The following is a 19,483-nucleotide window of genomic DNA, read 5'->3' as shown; positions in this document are numbered from 1 at the left end:
GTTTATAAAGTGGTTTGATTTTATTCTTCATTTCATGCACTAAAAATGTTTGCGATGGGATATATTACTAATGCACAGCATTGTGTTTGTTGAACAGGGCACTTGCAGTGTGAAAAGTATTTCTCTGGAGTCTGGACCTTGACTATACCTTGCCCAAAAAATTTGGACTTTGACAAAAAATAATTGACTATCCCCTAGCTAGACCATCCTGACAGGTGTTTGTCCAACCTGTTCTTCAAATCCTCCAATGATGGGAATTCCACAACCTCCCATGGAAACCTAACTACTCTTATAGTTAGAAAGTTTTTCCTCATATCTAACCTAAATATCCCCTGGTGCAGATTAAGCCCATTACTTCTTGTCCTACCTTCGGCAGACATGGAGAACAATTGATCACAAACTTCTTTATAACAGCCCTGAACATATTTGAAAATTGTTTTCAAGCCGCTCCTCAGTCTTCTTTCAAGACTAAATGGTTTTCTAAACTTTTTATCATGCTTTCCTCTGAACTCTTTCCACCTTGTCCACGTCTTTCCTAATGTGTGGTGCCCAGACCTGGACACAGTACTCTAGCTCAGTGGTCCCCAACCTTTTTAGCCTGGCACACGCCAGACGACGAGCCATGGAGGACCGTGGCAGTGGATGAGCACCCACCGAAATTCTGCCAACAAGCGGCAACATCAATAGGTGTCGCCGCCGAAATGCCGCTGAAATTCGGCGGCATTTCGGTGGCGACGCCTCTGGATGATGCAGCTTGTTGGTGGCATTTCGAAAGATGCTCGTCGCCGGCCAGTTCGCAGGCGCACTTAGACGCCCCGGTGGGCGCAGTGGCACCCGCGGGCACCACGTTGGGGACCCCTGCTCTAGCTGAAGTCTCACTAGTGCTGAGTAAAGCAAGACAATACCCTCCCATACCTTACATACAACATCATGTCAATTCATCTCAGAATATTAATTTTTTTCCTCCACAACCTCATCACACTTTCTAAGGTGCAGCAAATGGTTGTCTGTGGGGACTAACATTTACTGTACTATACTTTCTTCCTAACAACAACTATCGCTAGTTCAAACGCTTTTGTGAAGGATTCATGAACTGGTCACAATCACAAGCCAGTCTGGCTTTTCCTACATTCAACTAGCCAAAGGAGTGTTTTCAAAGTGTAATTGTTCTGGGCATCAAGATACTTTACAACATGTTCCATTCCCATAAGTTGCTTGCAGCCAGCAGACTGTTGTAATAATACGATTCACTGGAATAAAGACTTGGATAATCATCAGCTTTATTATTGCATCTTTGCGCCAGTGCAGACACAGTCTGAATCCTAATTTACCAGCTGTTTCTTATTTCTCTCCCTTCTTGACTGCACTTTGGATTTTTGGGTTTCAGATGGTTCAGACAGACCTTTTTGGGATGTCTTAAGAAATTTACAAATTAAAAAATCCCATTTAGGGCTGGTTCAGTGGAGATGCACTTATGGGAGTCAAGCTTGATCTTGAGCTCTTGGGCCGGCTGTGCCTTCGAGGGAGTTTTGTCATTCTCTGTATGAGGGGAGTGCTTTGAGTCACTCTCTAGTGACCCCATCTGGTGGAAGAATGGGAAGGCATTGACAAGTTCTTGAGAGAGCTGCAGACACCCTCCTCCTCTTCCATTAATGGAAAAGGATATGCAAAGGCCACCCAAGACAATCTGCCACCCTAGGCAAAACTTCAGCCTCCTGCCTGCCTGAACCCTGCAGCTCAGCCACTGTAGTCTCCCTGGCCACTGCAGAGTAACAACATATTCTTTTTAAAAATTGCAAACATAGGCTAGATTTCAGAAAATTTGCAGTTCTGCATGTTTGGCAAGAAAACCAAGATTTCAATAGAGCTTCACTTGAAGATTTGGGGTTCATTCAGCTGCAAAAAAGGGATGGCGTAGGATTTCCAGGTGGATCAATACTGAAGCAAATGTTTGCACAAACCCGTGATGAATGGCCACCAAATTTCACACACCTGTGTTTACAAGTACCTTCTCAGGAAGAGCCTTAGAAGTTCTTCTTTGTTCCACTATAAAGTTGACTGAATTTACAATGAAATGAAGTCAGCCAACTTTAGCTGGAGTGCACCTTTTCTTAATAGATTTAATTAGGTTACCATGGTGAAGATAGTTTAGAAAGAGACAGCACATTGTTTGAAGTGCCAGGAGTTATCCACCCAAAGTCCTTTTCTAATATTCTTTCTGAACTGCTCTACTAATTTAATCTTGCCTGCACTAGATAGCATTACATTTGAGTTCTTTGTTCTTTTTTAACAAAATTTAAAAAAATAAAAAAGCAGCTTTTACAATTGGAGATGGGTGTACAGATTTAGAAGATATAGAATTTGCATCCATCAAACCACTGCCCATTCCTAGAAATCAAGAATTAACCACTATAGTGATGGCATTCAAAATATGTATAACTTTTAAGTTTCAAAAATAGGCACTTAAAAGTCTGAAAAAAATATTGACTAAATCTCTTTTGAAAATTTTACCCCACGTCCCTCTAGCCTTGAGACTAGGGAACAGAAGCAAAAGTGTGAAACTGTCACTCTCTGAATATAAGAAAACACAAAATGGAAATGACAGAAGAAGGGAAGTAAAGCAACCCACGCTCCGTAGCAAGCTGTTGGGTCAGAAAAAGTCTGGCTCTGAAAAGCCACAGCTGTTCAGAAACCTCACCATCCAGTTTATAACCCTACATAATTATTTTACATTGCAATGAAATACACAGAGACCTGGCCCTATCTGCCCTCTTCAGTTTATTTTCCACTGTCCTATTTCTTCCTAATTTTTTTTTAAATCGAGCTAATAGATAAATGATGGGAAAATAAGGATAATTTGTTTTTCTTCTTCCATTATGACTTGAGCCTATGAGCTAAACAGCCAGACACAGCTGGATGGTTAACTATTTGTCTAACTGCAAAATGTTTCAGTTCTGAGATGCCCAAAGTGCAAAGAACAAATTCACAATCTCCTGTGATTACGAGATCTTTTTAGAGTTCACTTATCAGCAATCATGTGTATGTCTGCAAAGTTTCCACTCAAGGAAGCGTTTCATCCCCAATGAGCAATGCTCAATGCAGGTTAAGTTGAACTTTATTAAACCCTATACACTGCTCCATCCATGTGGCTGAGAATTGCTTCCAGCCTAACTCCACCACATTCCTTGTTCCTTTGGTAACCTGTCAATAATAGTCCATGAATGGAACATGGGTCCTCTGACTCCAGCTCCACTGATGATGATCCATTTTCCCTATTTAACAAACATTTTAAAACAAAACATTAAAAATAAATTATTGACCAGAGGTTGCTAGCACATAGCCCAGTTGGCCAGAGGTTGCTAGCACATAGCCCAGTTGGAGTCTCGTCTTTACCACAGACTCAGCATAGTCTGAGATAATGTGGTCACCTGTGAGGACATCAAACTGGGATGGACCTCTGTCTCCCTGTCACTTGTCTGGTTCTAGCAAACTCTCTCTCTGTGGAGCTCCTCCCTTCCTGTGAGGTTTGGTTTCCAGGTGGTTCTGTGTGTCTCTGTTCTGTGATGAGATCTGTATCTCTGAAGGACTCTCTCTGGGTGTTGTGTCTATTGGCTCACAAGTGTCTCCTGTTCCTTCAGATCACTTGTCTCTTGCATAGTCACCTCTTATGAGCTCAATGCCACTGCACCACTCATGATTCCTTCAGTTCACTCCTTCTGGTCTCTCTCTAATGGCTGGATCCTCACACGAGCACCCTTGGCTGACCTGTCATTCTCTTGTGCCCGAGTTCTCTGATCGTTGGCCCTCTCTCAGCGGTATCGCCATTCTTCTGGCTGCAACGGGTCTCCTCTCATTGGTAGCAGGGTTTTGGTCCTTCATCCAATCAGTGCCTGCACTGGACTGTCACCCTTGTGATAAGATATTCCTGTCCATCAAAAATACTAACAAGGGGTCTGAACCACAAGAAATAGACTTGTGTAACAGTCACTTAGGTGGAATCAGCTGTGAAAACAGCTAACACCATTACTCTGTGTGCATGCTGGGTAATGGGTGGAAATTCTATAAATTGGGGTCCAGTGTTGGTAAATGCAGTTTCCAAAACGCCGTATCTCAGAAAGTGGGCCTTCAATTTGTCAATCACTGACTTGCTTCTTGTCTCAGGCAGGACATCGACCTCCCAAAAATTTGAATAGTAATCCACTGTAATCAAGTGATGCTTTCCATTGAAGGTAAGTAAGTCCATTCCCATCCTTTCCCATGGTCAGGTGAGCAGCTCTTGTGGTAACTGCTGGCAGGAAGAGACTGTTATCACACAACTGGCAGGTATCACTATCTAGGAACAGAGTTGTGTGTTAATTCCCAGCCAGTAAATACACACACAAGCCCATCAGACAGCTGACAATGGCCAGATATGAGGCATGTATTTTTTGAATAACATCCTTATGTAATTAGGCAGGGACAACAGCAACCTGGTCCTCAGAATATGATTCCATCCTCCAAACTCAGCTCATTTTTATTTGAAAATAGGGTTCTGCTCTTACATAAGAACATAGGAACGGCCATACTGGGTCAGACCAAAGGTCCATCTAGCCCAGTATCCTGTCTACCGACAGTGGCCAATGCCAGGTGCCCCAGAGGGAGTTGCCCTTCTCTGAACCTTTTCTAGTGCCAGGTCGAATTTGGGGTAGTGTGGACGCAATTCGATGTATTGGCCTCTGGGAGCTATCCCAGAGTGCTCCATTGTGACCGCTCTGGACAGCGCTCTCAACTCAGATGTACTGGCCAGGTAGACAGGAAAAGGCCCGTGAACTTTTGAATCTCATTTCCTGTTTGGCCAGTGTGGCAAGGTGCAGGTGAGTGCAGATCTCATCAGCAGAGATGACCATGATGGAGTCCCAGAATTGCAAAAGAGCTCCAGCATGGACCGAACGGAAGGTATGGGATCTGATCGCTGTATGGGGAGACGAATCCATGCTATCAGAATTCCGTTCAAGTAAATGAAATGCCAAAACATATGAAAAAATCTTCAAGGGCATGAAGAACAGAGGCTATAACAGGGACTCGCAACAGTGCTGGTTAAACTTAAGGAGCTCAGGCAAGCCTACCAAAAAAACAGAGAGGCAAATGGCCATTCCAGTTCACAGCCACAAACATGCCGCTTCTATGATGAGCTACATGCCATTCTAGGGGGTGCAGCCACCAGTCCAACCCTGTGCTTTGACTCCATCAATGGAGTAGGACGCAACACAGAAGCAGGTTTTGGGGACGAGGAAGATGAGGAGGAGGAGGTTGAAGATAGCTCACAGCAAGGAAGCGGAGAAACCGGTTTCCCCAACAGCCAGGATCTGTTTCTCACTCTGGACCTGGAGCCAGTAACCTCCAAACCCACCCAAGGTGGGCTCCCAGACCCTGAAAGTGGAGAAATATACCTTTGTAAATATTAGACATGGTTTAAAAGTAAGTGTGTTTAATGATTAATTTGCCCTGGCATTCGTGGCCAGTACAGCTACTGGAAAAGTCTGTTAATGTGTCTGGGGATGGAGCGGAAATCCTCCAGGGACATCTCCATAAAGCTCTCCTGGATGTACTCCCAAAGCATTTGCAAAAGGTTTCTGGGGAGGGCAGCCTTATTCCGTCCTCCATAGTAGGGTTAGTTGGGTTTGTGCTGCATGTTAACCCAGAAACCACAGCCCCTCCTTTTAAATTGCCAACTTATTTTAAATGGCCAACCCAATGGCCGCTTGGTATGGTAAATAAGGGCGCTGCTGTTTGAAACCATTCCCACATGTTATGAAGGTTAAAGAAGCCAAAAGACTGTGGCTTACCATGGCTGCCTGCAAGCCGAATTCTGTTGCCCGGCCCTGGGTGAGTGATCTTTCACACCAAACCGGCAGGCCCTCAATAAGAGGCAAAATGCGACCTTGTAACAAAAGCACATGTGGTATGTAATGTTAACAGCAAGGTTTACCATGAAAGAATGTACCCATTGTTCTATAAAATGTGTCTTTTTAACTACCACTCTTCCTTTTTTTTAGCTCCACCAGCTGCATATGTTTCTCCTTTCCAGAGGCTAGCAAAGATTAGAAGGCGAAAAAAACGCACTCGGGATGAAATGTTCTCTGAGCTCATGCTCCCCTCCCACACTGACAGAGCACAGCAGAATGCGTAGAGGCAGACAATGTCAGAGTGCAGGAAAGCACAAAATGAACGCAAGGAGAGGTGGCGGGCTGAAGAGAGTTAGTGGCGGGCTGAAGATGACAGGTGGCATCAGCTTGCTGACAAAAGGCAGGAGTCAATGCTCAGGCTGCTGGAGCATCAAACTCATATGGTCCAGTGTATGGTTGAGCTGCAGGAAAGGCAGCAGGAGCACAGACTGCCGCTACAGCCCCTGTGCAACCAACAGCCCTCCTCCCCAAGTTCCATAGCCTCCTCACCTAGACACCCAAGAATGCGGCGTGGGGGCCTCCGGCCACCCAGCCACTCCACCCCAGAGGATTGCCCAAGCAACAGAAGGCTGGCATTCAATACGTTTTAAAGTTTTTAAGTTTTAAAGTGCAGCCTTGTCCTTCCCTTCTCATGCACCCCACCCCGTGCTTCCCTCCTGCCCCACCCCTCCAGGGCTACCTTGGCAGTTATCCCCCTATTTGTGTGATGAATTAATAAAGAATGCATGAATGTGAAGCAACAATGACTTTATTGCCTCTGCAAGCAGTGATTGAAGGGGGGAGGGGAGAGTGACTAGCTTACAGGGAAGTAGAGTGAACCAAAGGGGGGGGGGGTCATCAAGGAGAAACAAACAGAACTTTCACACCATAGCCTTGCCAGTCATGAAACTGGTTTTCAAAGCTTCTCTGATGCACACCGCGCCCTCATGTACTCTTCTAAACGCCCTGGTGTCTGGCTGCTCGTAATCAGCAGCCAGGCGATTTGCCTCAACATTACAACCCCGCCATAAACGTCTCCTCCTTACTCTCACAGATATTGTGGAGCTCACAGCAAGCAGTAATAACAATGGGAATATTGGTTTTGCTGAGGTCTATCCGAGTCAGTAAACTGCACTAGCACGCTTTTAAACGTCCAAATGCACATTCTACCACCATTCTGCACTTGCTCAGCCTATAGTTGAACAGCTCCTGACTACTGTCCAGGCTGCCTGTGTATGGCTTCATGAGCCATGGCATTAAGGGGTAGGCTGGGTCCCCAAGGATAACTATAGGCATTTCAACATCCCCAATGGTTATTTTCTGGTCTGGGAAGAAAGTCCCTTCCTGCAGCTTTTGAAACAGACCAGAGTTCCTGAAGAAGCGAGCATCATGTACCCTTCCCAGCAATCCCACATTGATGTTGGTGAAACGGCCCTTGTGATCCACCAGTGCTTGCAGCACCATTGAAAAGTACCCCTTTCAGTTTATGTACTCGCTGGCTTGGTGCTGCGGTGCCAAGATAGGGATATGGGTTCCATCTCTCGCCCCACCACAATTAGGGAATCCCATTAAAGCAAAGCCATCCACTGTGACCTGCACATTTCCCAGAGTCACTACCCTTGATATCAGCAGCTCTTTGATTGCGTTGGCTACTTTGATCACAGCAGCCCCCATGGTAGATTTGCCCACTCCAAATTGATTCCCAACTGACCGGTAGCTGTCTGGCGTTGCAAGCTTTCACAGGGCTATCGCCACTCGCTTCTCAACTGTGATGGCTGCTCTCATCTTGGTATTCTGGCACTTCAGGGCAGGGAAAGCAAGTCACAAAGTTCCATGAAAGCGCCCTTACACATGTGAAAGTTTCGCAGCCACTGGGACTCGGCCCAGACCTGCAACACTATGCGGTCCCACCAGTCTGTGCTTGTTTCCCAGGCCCAGAATCGGTGTTCCATGGCATGAACCTGCTCAATTAACACCATGATGTGCACATTGCCGGGGCCTGTACTTTGTGATAAGTCTATGTCCATGTCCTCATCACTCTCGTCACCATGCTACCGTCACCTCCTCGCCTGGTTTTGCTTTTGCAGGTTCTGGTTCTGCAGGATAATGTGCGTGCTGTTTACAGTGCTCATAACTGCCACGGTGATCTGAGTGGGCTCCATGTTCCCAGTGCTATGGTGTCTGCACTGAAAAAAGGCACGAAACGATTGTCTTCCATTGCTCTGACGGAGGGAGGGGCGACTGATGACATGGCTTATGGGGAATTAAAATCAACAAAGGGGGTGGCTTTGCATCAAGGAGAAACACAAACAACTGTCACACAGAATGGCCCCCTCAAGGATTGAACTCAAAACCCTGGATTTAGCAGGCCGTTGATTTCACGGAGGGAGGGAGGGGAGAGCAAATGAATACAAATGAATACAAAACAAATCAGGTCTATTTCTTGTTTTGATCCACTCCATCTATCTTATACATCTTAGGCTGGCAGCAGATGGTACGATTGCTAGCCATCGTCATCTCCTGGCTGCTCACCAGAAGACGGTGCAGTATGACTGCCAGCAGGACTGAGTCTCCAGGAGATGAAACTTAAAAAGGGAATGACTCCCATGTCTGCCCAGGCGCCCCTGACCAACCTCACCAAGGTCGGCTAAAAGAGCACCCATGAGTACGACGACGATGGCTACCAATCGTAATGCACCATCTGCTGCCAAAAGGCAATGAGCTGCTGCTGTGTAGCAATGCAGTCCCACGTCTGCCAGCACCCAGGAGACGTAACGGTGAGCTGAGGAGGCTCCAAGCTTGCCATGTTATGGCGTCTGCACAGGTAACCCAGGAAAAAAGGTGCAAAATGATTGTCTGCCGTTGCTTTCACGGAGGGAGGGAGAGGGGGGCCTGACGACATGTACCCAGAACCACCCGCGACACCCCCATAAGGCATTGGGATCTCAACTCAGAATTCCAATGGGCGGTGGAGACTGCGGGAATTGTGGGATAGCTACCCAGAGCTACCCACAGTGCAATGCTCCTGAAGTCGACACTAGCCTCGGTACTGTGGACGCAGTCCGCCGACTTAATGCACTTAGAGCATTTTGTCTGAGGACACACACAATCGATCGTATAAAAACAATTTCTAAAAAAACGACTTCTATAAATTTGACCTAATTTCGTAGTGTAGACATACCCTAAGGTATCAGCTAGCACCAGTAATTGTCCTGGATGATATCTAATCTCTACCTGGTAGTGCTGCAGTCACATCAACATGTGCTGCAGTGTCTTTCAAATTGAGGTCTTCAAAGTCTCTGAGAACTGGGCATGCATATGTAAGGGTAGAAATTGGCCCAGTGTTCTAGTGAATTTATATAAAGTACAAGTTCTTTTATTTACTTTTTTGCACCAGAGATTCACGTCCTCTCCATCTTTTTCAGTGAGCTATATGAGATATGTGAAGTGCAATGACTGCATATGTTTCAAAGAATGTTTTTCAGTCATTACTTCTACAGATGGTCAGAAAGTCTCAAAACACAAAACAGAAAAAAAAATTCCTTTTTTCAATTGGCTCTAATGACTTGTCTATATTATATATTTGTACATAAAAATCTAGTTTTCAAAATATCTTCAGGAGCTTTTACTAGCTGTCACAATTTTTCAAATGGTAACACATTAAGGTGTGACCATCACAAGAATTCAGCTAATGCCAAATGTAATGACTTCACATACTAGAAAACCCAAGTAGTACTTCCCGGGGGAGGACACTTTCTTATATGACACTCTTGGCTTTCCCCAAAAGTATGTTAGTTCCTGGCTTTACTGGGTTATCTTGTGGCAAAAACCTCTGAAAGCTTAACTCACTTTAGATTTCAAAACCCCGTTTCTTCTCTAGGGACCAATTATTCTGTTCAACTCAGGCAGTTGTTAATATCTTAGAAGGGAAAATATTACATCTGTCTGAGTCGTCCATTTCCTGTTGGACATTTACTAAATTACTCCAATGGTTAGAGACATGGAATTCCAAATATATCTATGCAAGTTTTGCCACAAGACAATCCTGTCACCAGAAAAGCTGAGGTTGCATGTTAGTTTGTTGGGGCGGGGAGGGGGGAAAGCGTGACCAGATGGCCAGATTTGTTTCAGACGTCATTTTATCTGAGGACTGTTCTCTCTTTATATGTGTTTGGCATTAAGTTATACAAACTCTGGAAAACACCACTCTGGCAAGGGAACAGACCTGATAACCAAAGAGGTCTTTTTCAGGCCAAATGTCTTATTGCCACAGAATGAGGTTTTCAAAAGCCTAGTTCTGCTTCCATTGAAGTTAATGGGAGTTTTATCATTGACACTGATGGGAGCAGAGTTAGGTCAACATTGAGCATGTTAGAAAATCCCACTACACAGCCACGCTGTAGAAGTCATGGACAAAGCTATTTGACTAAACAGTTACAGCAGTGGAGATGCCACAGAGGGGACAGCTGACAAGAAGAGGTGTGAAGGGACAGTAGCAGGAGGCATCACTATGGAGCTGTTGACAGCGTAAAGGTTGAAGCAGCAAAGAAGAGACTTTGCAATACATATTCATAAGGGATGTTGAATGGAGGGGAAAGAAGGTAGCGAGGGGACTCTGCAGAGCACAGGCTAGAATAGGTGCAGTAGATGGAGTGAGTGCGGCAGGCTACAGAAATGAGATCGTGGCAGTGCCTTTGATTATTACATTTATGCACCTTTCAAAAGTATGTAACCAAAAAGGAGAATAAATGAGCAGAAAGAAATGTGTGTTGATCTAAGAAGCTGTATCATAGCAGCAGTCTGTCTAGTACAAATAAGGGGTTTAATGCAGATCAGAGGAAAATATTGAATTTCAAGATATTTTTCTTTGACTGTAAGGAGCTTTATGATGCTTCTTATATTTCTTTTTCTGGGACCAAACCCAGTTGCATATAATCTCTGGAGTACCTACAAGTAGTGGTTATCCAATTGTATCCTCCCCTTCTGTAGTTTTATGGATACCATTAGAAAGAAACTTTCCATTCCCTCACAATAAATCTTTTCCAAGTTCTGTCTTGCTGTGTTTGAAGTCAGCCCTAGTGATTTGTGAAGCAGCTTTGAAACTAGTTAAATAAAAAAAACTGTCCTTCAGTGCAAAGCTATTGTTTCCAGTAATAAGGTAAATTAACTCATTTGAACAGATAGGTTTATAACTGTGTAGAGAGAGAAATAGAACAGCCAGGCTGAATGATTTAAAACTGTTTACTGAAGAGATGGACACAGTATGTTTCATTTCAGTGTCACTGTGTAGCTGGTATGTATCTATTTGTAATTTAAATTGATGGAGGCACCCTGCAGTATGTGAATAATTATACTGGTTTCTGTGAAACAACGATTCTGAGCCTAATGGCCTCTATATGTTAAACAAGTACAACTCATTTATTGTATATTTCAAGAACATCAGCTGAGATAAGATTGTTGTACTGGCACAAAGTTGTAAGCTAAATTTAAGATACATAATATGAGACAATATTAATCCTATGACAAACCTAATTTGAATGGCAGATAAGGAATTAAAGTATTTCTAACAATACTAATTATGAATATCCCAAATATATGAGTGTATGTTATGTTAATGCTTGCTTAAGCTTTTGCTGTAGAGAGCTTTCTGTAGAACTGTTTGCTCCAAGCTGCCCTGAAGACCGCCCTTATTCTAGGAGCCTGGTTGCTAACTAAGGCAAACTTCCTGTGTTAAGTTCAGGAGTCCAGCCTCCTCCCGGGCCCATGTAATAATATCGGTATGCTTACCTTCCTGGTCTTCAACAGTCCCACGGCCCTCCTCCTGGGAGCTCCTGACCCTCCGAGTCTTCTTTCTCTAGTAACACCCACCCGCTTCAACAGAGTTCAGGTGGCCTTTTATCAGGTCCAGGTGCTTGTTAATTTATTGCCAACCAGCCACCTTGGCACACCTGGAAGTAATTATCTGACAAGAAGGGCTCTTTCTCTTGAAAGAAGCACATCACAGGTAGTTTGGATTCTGACTCCCTTAAAGGGGCCAGCCACCCCATGACAAGGAAGTGGGGAGGACTGGGCAGAAAACTCATTAAGGTTACCCTCATGGAATGGTCCATATATCACTACATCAGGCAGAATGGGTGTGGGGGATTTGTTCCCAGTGGAATGGCCATCTGTTGTGATCCCAGAGCTTACAGATATCTGCAGAAGGCCAGGGCTCCTTTGCACAGTGGTTTTGTGCTTCTATATCAGCTCCTGGACCCCTTTGCTTCCATTCCTACTCCCTCAGAGTACAGTTGGATTGGGAAAAGCTGTCAAGGCTCTCTCAGGCTCCTCCACCTGCAGGATTCCACCTTCTTTAATGGTGGGTTTTCTTGTACAGAGGATGTGCAGGAGAGTTAGGCTATGTCTACACTGCACCATAGTGCAGATAACAGGCCTGCGAATTGCAGAGCTCAAAGTGTTGCACAGTAACAGCCCTGTGCAGATGCTGCTGGCCTGAACTAAAAGGTACCTAGTTCACAATAACATAGCCCTGTTAACATGAACTAGGTACCTTTTAATTCATGCCAGTGCATCCCTGCAGGGCAGTTAGCATGAAGCACTTTGATGAGCTCTGCAATTCACACCCCTGCAGTCCAGACTGTAGCAGAGCATATACAAGCTCTTAGAGCCTCATGTTACAGTAATTTTCCATTGGTTGTTCCATAGGGATTTGTGGGGGACGCCAATCTTCTCCCTGACCTGTAGCGGACATAACACCATGGGTGGCACAGGTTCTGAAGATTGGGTAAAGGGTGCAAAAGGGGCAGCTGACGAACCCAGTATGCATGAAGGGAGGTGAGGGTGAAGAATACACATGGAAGGGTCAAGACAGCCTAATCTACAGATTGTGAGAGTAGCTTCAGGTTTTATTTCTGTGTAACCACAATCTCTTATGGCATTCTATTTTTTTTAAATACAAACAGTATTGAAATACAATTCCATAGATTCACCATACTTTAGTGCCCTCAGTTCAGAGCATCCTAAAATATAGCCCTAAAAGCAAAACCTGTCTGGAAACGGTGAAAACAGAACACAAACATGTCTTAAGCCAAGCCTTGAAACCAGTGGGCAGGATTTGCTTCTCACTGGATACAGGAATAACTGCCATGAAGTTACATCAGTGTATAACGGGTGTAAGCATGAGGAAATTCAGGCCCGGATCACTGCTTCCTGTTTACAGTGGCATGTCTAATCCAAGTCAGATCAAGAAAGGAGAGAATCAGAACGCTTCAGACATATAGTAAACATTACAAAACACCCTTCAAAAATATTTTAAGCTTTTGAATGATGTTATAAGCAATGGGTTAAAGAAGTTACAGTCTAACTTTGGTTCCAAGCCAGAAAGCATGGTAACTTGTTATAGACGTTATTTCACTTGGCCCTTCTCTGTTCCTCAGCACAGATTTTGACATTTTTACACTGTCTCTCTGAGCTTGCCAGTTCCATGTGTGCATTTTCCAGTGACTATGTAATGCTACTTTGGACTGATGTCATTGCTGAAGTTGTACCAAACCCATAAAAAAAAAAAAAGAAAGAAAGAAACACCCACAACTCTGGTACTTAAGCTGTTACCAAACCAGACAGATGCAATTGTAATATCATACTGCACCAACTTTCTTATAAATGGACTTAACTGTACAGCATCTATTTACTGAGGAATGCTAGAACTGCTTAATAACTAAAGCTGCAGAGAGAGGCTCACAAATTGAACCCTGCAGTTTAGTTTGGAAGAGCTGGAAACAAACCACAGTATTCAAACCTCCAAAAATCCTTCAGCGGTTGATCTCATTAATCTCGGGGATCCCACACACACAGTCAGTTCCTCCCCAACACCTTGCCTCCACTATCATGGCTTGGGATCTCCTTTTAAACTTCCCTATGGAAAATCTATAGAGAACAATATCCTTTTAGATTTCAATATACATCTCTACCCCGATATAAAGCAACCCGATATAACATGAATTTGGATATAACGTGGTAAAGCAGCACTCTGGGGGGGTGGGGCTGTGCACTCCGGCGGATCAAAGCAAGTTCGATATAATGCAGTTTCACCTATAACGCAGTAAGATTTTTTGGCTCCTGAGGACAGCGTAATATCGAGGTAGGGGTGTATTCAATAGATTCCGTATATTCAATAGATTTCTCTATTAAATTCCATAGGTTATTTTAAAAAGTATACAATAGTTATGGTTTCAGAGTGGTAGCTGTGTTAGTCTGGATCAGCAAAAACAATGAGGAGTAGTTATGATTTTCTATTATGGTCTCAAAAGTTTTCCATAAAGCCTCAGACCCCAGGATTTGCTGGGCAGAAAGAGTTCACCATTCTCTCATCTGAGCAAACAGTCTCAACCTATGATCACCAACTTTCTTTGAGGATGGGATGCGGTTTATAAAGGCATTGAAACATGAACCCAAGATTCACCTCAAGTGGATCTGAGGGTTAATGCAGGTATTTTGTTGATGTTTGTTAATACCGCATAATATTCAGGATAAGCTTCTGCTTCTTTCATAGTATCTGATTAGTTACAAAAAATATACAAGAACTGAAAATGTCTGTATTGACTGAATATTTGTATTTCTGTATTTTTAAAGCAAAGTAAATAGACAAAAGGAATACCATGTTATATGTTTTCTTATCTTTCCCATGTACATCAAGCCACAAGACTATATAACTCATAATCAATTTCAAATGGCCCTGTACATTTTCTCCCTGTAAAAGTAGTGTTGCAAACTCAAGATTGTCATGAGTCTGGTTATATTTGAAGTGTTTCATAAAGCCCTGAACCTCTGGTGGCATGTGATTAGATGAGACACTCAGCTTTCATTATTTTAAAAAAAGAAAGATTCTAGCCTTCATGGTCGCAGAGGAAAGCCTAAAAACATAACCAAGTGCACCTATTGGCTCAGAAACCAGAAGAAAATTACAGATTTTTTAGCTCATACTATCAAAATATAAAAATGAAAAATTTCATGATTTTTATGGGCTTGTTTTGGCAATACTGTGATGGAGTTATCTTTACACATTTTCTATAAAGGAATATTTCCTAATTTTTCCTTCTGCATGTTGTATCACATAAGATAAATGGATTCATTTTAGTTAAAAGTAATGTGGATAGGATATCCCATCCTAAAAGGAACAATGATAATTCTCTGAAATTTCCTTTAAAATGTTCATCCACTGATAACAAAGACCAAAGTTTTTCAATCATGTTTGTACTCTCAACATCAGGTAGGGGTGTGTGTGTGTGTGTACATTTCCTGTTAACACACACACACACACCCACACACAACTAAAAATGCAGAACACGACCATTTATTTTAATTTTTTGTTTTAAGAAGTTGTTCCTTATTTAAATTTGAATGGTTTGCAAACTGCAGAGTTATTACCCTTTATTAAAGGAGCAGTGTTTTTCCCCATATCTCTTCCCTATTTCTTACCAGCTATCAGGTTGCTTAGTAGCCCAATATTCAAACCCCTGTTTGCATACTCTTAACTTTTGGGTAGGTAGGCTAGAAGTTGTGTGGGCTCAGGTTGGATGGTATGCCCAAAATAAGCATTAGATAATCTGGTCCTAATTGTTTTGTTCTTAACCGTTTGAAAAAAGGATAAAACTCCTTCCAGTGTCTCCAGATGAAAAACCTTCCTCTATGTATAATTTCTCTTTGTGGATTTTTCAGTGTGTGTGTGTGTGTGTGTCTGAGACATCATTTTTCCCTTATTTAACATAAAGATTGCAAGTTTCCTCAATTAAAATAAAAGCAGGGAAATTCGATTTTTCCACTTTAAGTTAATATCTATTACTGGAAGTAGTTGTAAGTCACATAAAAATGGAGTGAGGTGCTTTCATTTCTTATGTGCACATCATTGTGAAATGAAAGATGTATGGTTCTTCACAGCTGTTTCATCTCAGCCTAATCTTATGTTTACAGTTGTGATCTGCTTACTCTTTTATACAGTTTGATGGTATTTCCTGTTTACAGAAGAGCTGATACCTGGGTAGTCTATAAATCATCAATCCATATTCTTTCAGATTAAGCTATTCAAATCAAATTTTGATAGAAACTTTATTTGAGCTAGTGCAACTTTCTACTGCTCAAGATTTTTCTTTGCACTTAAGTCTGACTGTTCATGCACAATATTATTCATTCAGAAAAAAATAGATTCAAATCCTAAAAATATATGTCCTATTTTAAATAATCACCTTGAAATTCTATTTTCCACTAGTGATTCATGAGATGCTACTCTGAGTGATTAGAGTCTCACATTATACTGACCGTTATTAATGATCTATTTTCTAGCTGAGATTAACCACACTGTTTAATTAGGATCTAGAATACAAATAATTAAAAACAAAGACCTTTTTCACAGGCTTCTGGTTAAGCCATCTAATACTGCATTTCATTATTTATAAACACAAACTCCAGAAAATCTGTGTGAATATGCATTACGCAGTAATATGGCGACATCAGATTTCTCAGATCCAGGTCTCATTTTTCATCCAGTTTTTCCCCTCCTCCAGTGTTACTATATCTGTTAAAACTTAATTAAAAAACTCATGAACTTGTAACATGCATCATAAAGCAATGTTCTATTAATTTTAGTACAATAATTCCCTCTGGTGGTAACAATTTGACTTCATTATATAACTTAGACATTATACAATAAAAGGTGAAGCCAACATGGCTGCTTCTTGAATACGGCCCAACATGGTGTCAGACTGGGACTAAAACTCAAGTGAAAAAACTGAATGCTCCTTCAAAGGTAAAGCACACAGGAAATGTTGCTGAACAATGAAAGAAGTTCAAATAATTTCTGATTTATTTGATGGCTCTAGTCAGAAGAAAAGCCACAAACTTTCAAATATCATTGTTCGTGCATGTGGCATGAAAAACGGTACTGGTATTTCACAACACATTTATCTGAGAAAAGGAGATGGGAAAAAGTAATTCAATTATGTGGTTTGACACATTTTTATTAATACTGTCCCTCCCCTACCCAAGAAAAAATAACCTATATGAAAGGCATCCCTTCTGCCACCAGTGAACAGCAAGGCCAGACAACAAATGAGCATGTAACAGAGCTTAAAACTGGAAGTTAAACTTGTGAGTTTGGAGAACTTATACATTCTCTAATAAAAAACAGAATTTGTGGTACTAATAAACCCACATCAAGGAGTGATTGCTAAGAATTCTAGACTTCACATTTAACTAAATAGATATAAGTAGCAACTACTAAATCACTATTCAGAACACTGAAAAGAAGAAAGAATCAGCAGATGCAAAGAGCTGGGGGAAGGAAAGACAAGAGTAACCAATAAAATATAGTTTGTTACATATGGATCTTGGTACATCAGGTGTCCCTGTCCCCTTGCCAATTGCTATTTAAAACAGCAGTTAGAGGGTCCTGGGAATGTTTTTGTATTTTCTAAAAATCCTACCATAAAAGTCCATCATAGGGAAGTGCCAGATTTTCAAAGTTACTTAGGCACCCAGAGATGCAGATGGTGCCTAGAGGGCTTTTCAAAAGCTCTTCAGCAAGCTAGGTGCCTAATTCCCATATATTTCAATGGGAGTTAGGTGCCTGACCTATTTAGGCACTTTTCAAAATCTCACTAAGCACCATCTGCATCTTAAGGTCCCTAAATACATTTGAAAATCCGTCACTGAGGTTTTGTCTATACTACAAAGCATTTGGCATGTATTTTAAACAATCCAGTTAGATGAAATAAGGCTGACCCCAAAGTCACAGTCAGCATGTTGTCAAACTGGATTGTTCACAACAAAGTTCGAACACAAATGTCTGCAGTGTGTGGACAAAGCCTTAGAAATACTGTGGGAAAAAACTGTTTTTGGAAGGAAGACACTGTAATATAGCGGAGAAGCATAAATAACTGTTAAAAAGGTCTTGTGTTGAATTAATTTGAAAGCCTAGTTTGATGCCTCCAGATGTAGTCTGACAGCAACTTTATTATCGGATGTGCTCCAATTGATTTTGCTTCTAGCACAAATACTCAAAGATACCAAATTCTAAATAAATAAGTGCTCTATACTGCATTGAATGTGAAAGGCTTTGTTTAAAACAAAGAATTTGAGCTTGAAAGGGTCCTTGAATCCTTAAAAGTCTTTGCCTAAAACACCTCCCAGTATACAAGGAACATCATCTGAAGAACAAAGGTACTAATTCAACATTGTCCACAAACAAGCTATAACCTTAATTACGGCAGATGCACCAACTACAGAACATTCTCCGGAAGCTGTAGTTTAACACAGAACATTATATAGAAGCACAGATCACAGGTTTGCTGAAAAATCTATCCATCTCTATTGATCCTTACAGGAAGTGGTAAAGAACCTTGTGCGATGAAGAACCCTAAATCCTCAAAGTTTGATTCCTGAAGGACAGCCTGATTCAAAGAGAGAAGTTCCACTGACTCATCACTACTAAACTATTCATGATGAGTCAATGTCCACTGATAATGTAATTCTTAAAGGACATAAATTAGCAGTTTCAAGTAGCATAGTTAGGCTGCTATGAAATGTCATATCACGCTCATTTAGGACTTCTGTGCAAACGGAGAGTCAGAAACATACAAGTGTTTTGCTGTTTAAGTGGCAGGGGCACACACACAACTTCATAGACACCTTAAAGCTTGGTACTTTTCTAGGTATCCTCCCTGTATCTGCAACCCCATGTGTAAGGAAGGCCACATTAGGAAGATGGTATTTTTGAACCATTAGTGTCGCTATGTGCTTTGGACTTTTACTTTGAAGCCTGTTGGGATATTTAATTCCTTTTGCCATCTTTAGAAGCCTATGTTCTGATAAATTCTAAATCTGATTTGGTTTTGAATATTGTAAGAGGTTCCACCTCATGGTGTCAGGTCATGGAGTTGCAGGGGTCTCCACTGCTAGCTTCCCTGTTGAATACTTCTTCAGCCCTGCAATGGCCTGTCTCAGTCTACATCTTCCATTGCCCAGCCCTCCAGCCAGGTCACTTCTTAAGTTCAGTCCTCTTCTGGGATTACCAGAGAGTCCCACTGAAATTCCAAATACATTTTCAGACAAACATTCTTTTGCCCCTCTTGAGCTACGCTGAGGTTTCCTGCTCTTTGCCAGCACTCTGTGCTTCTTAAGCTGAGCACTACCTCCCAGAGCTTTTTACCCCTAGATCCCATTTCTGCTAGAAGTTTTCCCAACTTCTTCCCCTCCCCAGGGACTCATGCAACTTTTCCCAGGGACATCCCTGCTTCTCACAGCCCTTGACTCCCTATCTCAGTTCCTCCGGCAGAAGCCTAACCAGCTCCCAGTACTTAGCACCAGCCTGCCTCTATCAGACCCTTCCCAGAAAGAGAGAACTCCCCTTGCTTCCCCATCCTGTGTCTCCTACCCACTGAGTTCTTCTCGATCCTTATGTCGTCCTCTGACCCTTTCACAGCTGGGATAAATAGTTGTAATTATGTCACGGATGAGAAGCAGCTGGGGAATAACAGGTATGTCACAGGCAAGGCTGAGCCAAATTC

At 42.4% G+C, this 19,483-nt stretch overlaps 1 long non-coding RNA gene across 1 annotated transcript in view; it reads right to left on the bottom strand.

Annotated features, from left to right (window-relative positions):
* Positions 1–11,809, bottom strand: part of LOC120375026 — a 44,977-nt gene extending 33,168 nt beyond the window's left edge. Inside the window, exon 1 of the long non-coding RNA XR_005586398.1 lies at positions 11,712–11,809. This is a non-coding gene — a long non-coding RNA (uncharacterized LOC120375026). The remainder of the gene's footprint in view (positions 1–11,711) is intronic.
* Positions 11,810–19,483: the final 7,674 nt, after the last annotated feature.

Source organism: Mauremys reevesii, linkage group 11, assembly GCF_016161935.1.
Source record: "Mauremys reevesii isolate NIE-2019 linkage group 11, ASM1616193v1, whole genome shotgun sequence".
In the NCBI taxonomy this organism is placed as follows: domain Eukaryota; kingdom Metazoa; phylum Chordata; order Testudines; family Geoemydidae; genus Mauremys; species Mauremys reevesii.
This window is presented reverse-complemented; position numbering and strand designations above follow the sequence as displayed.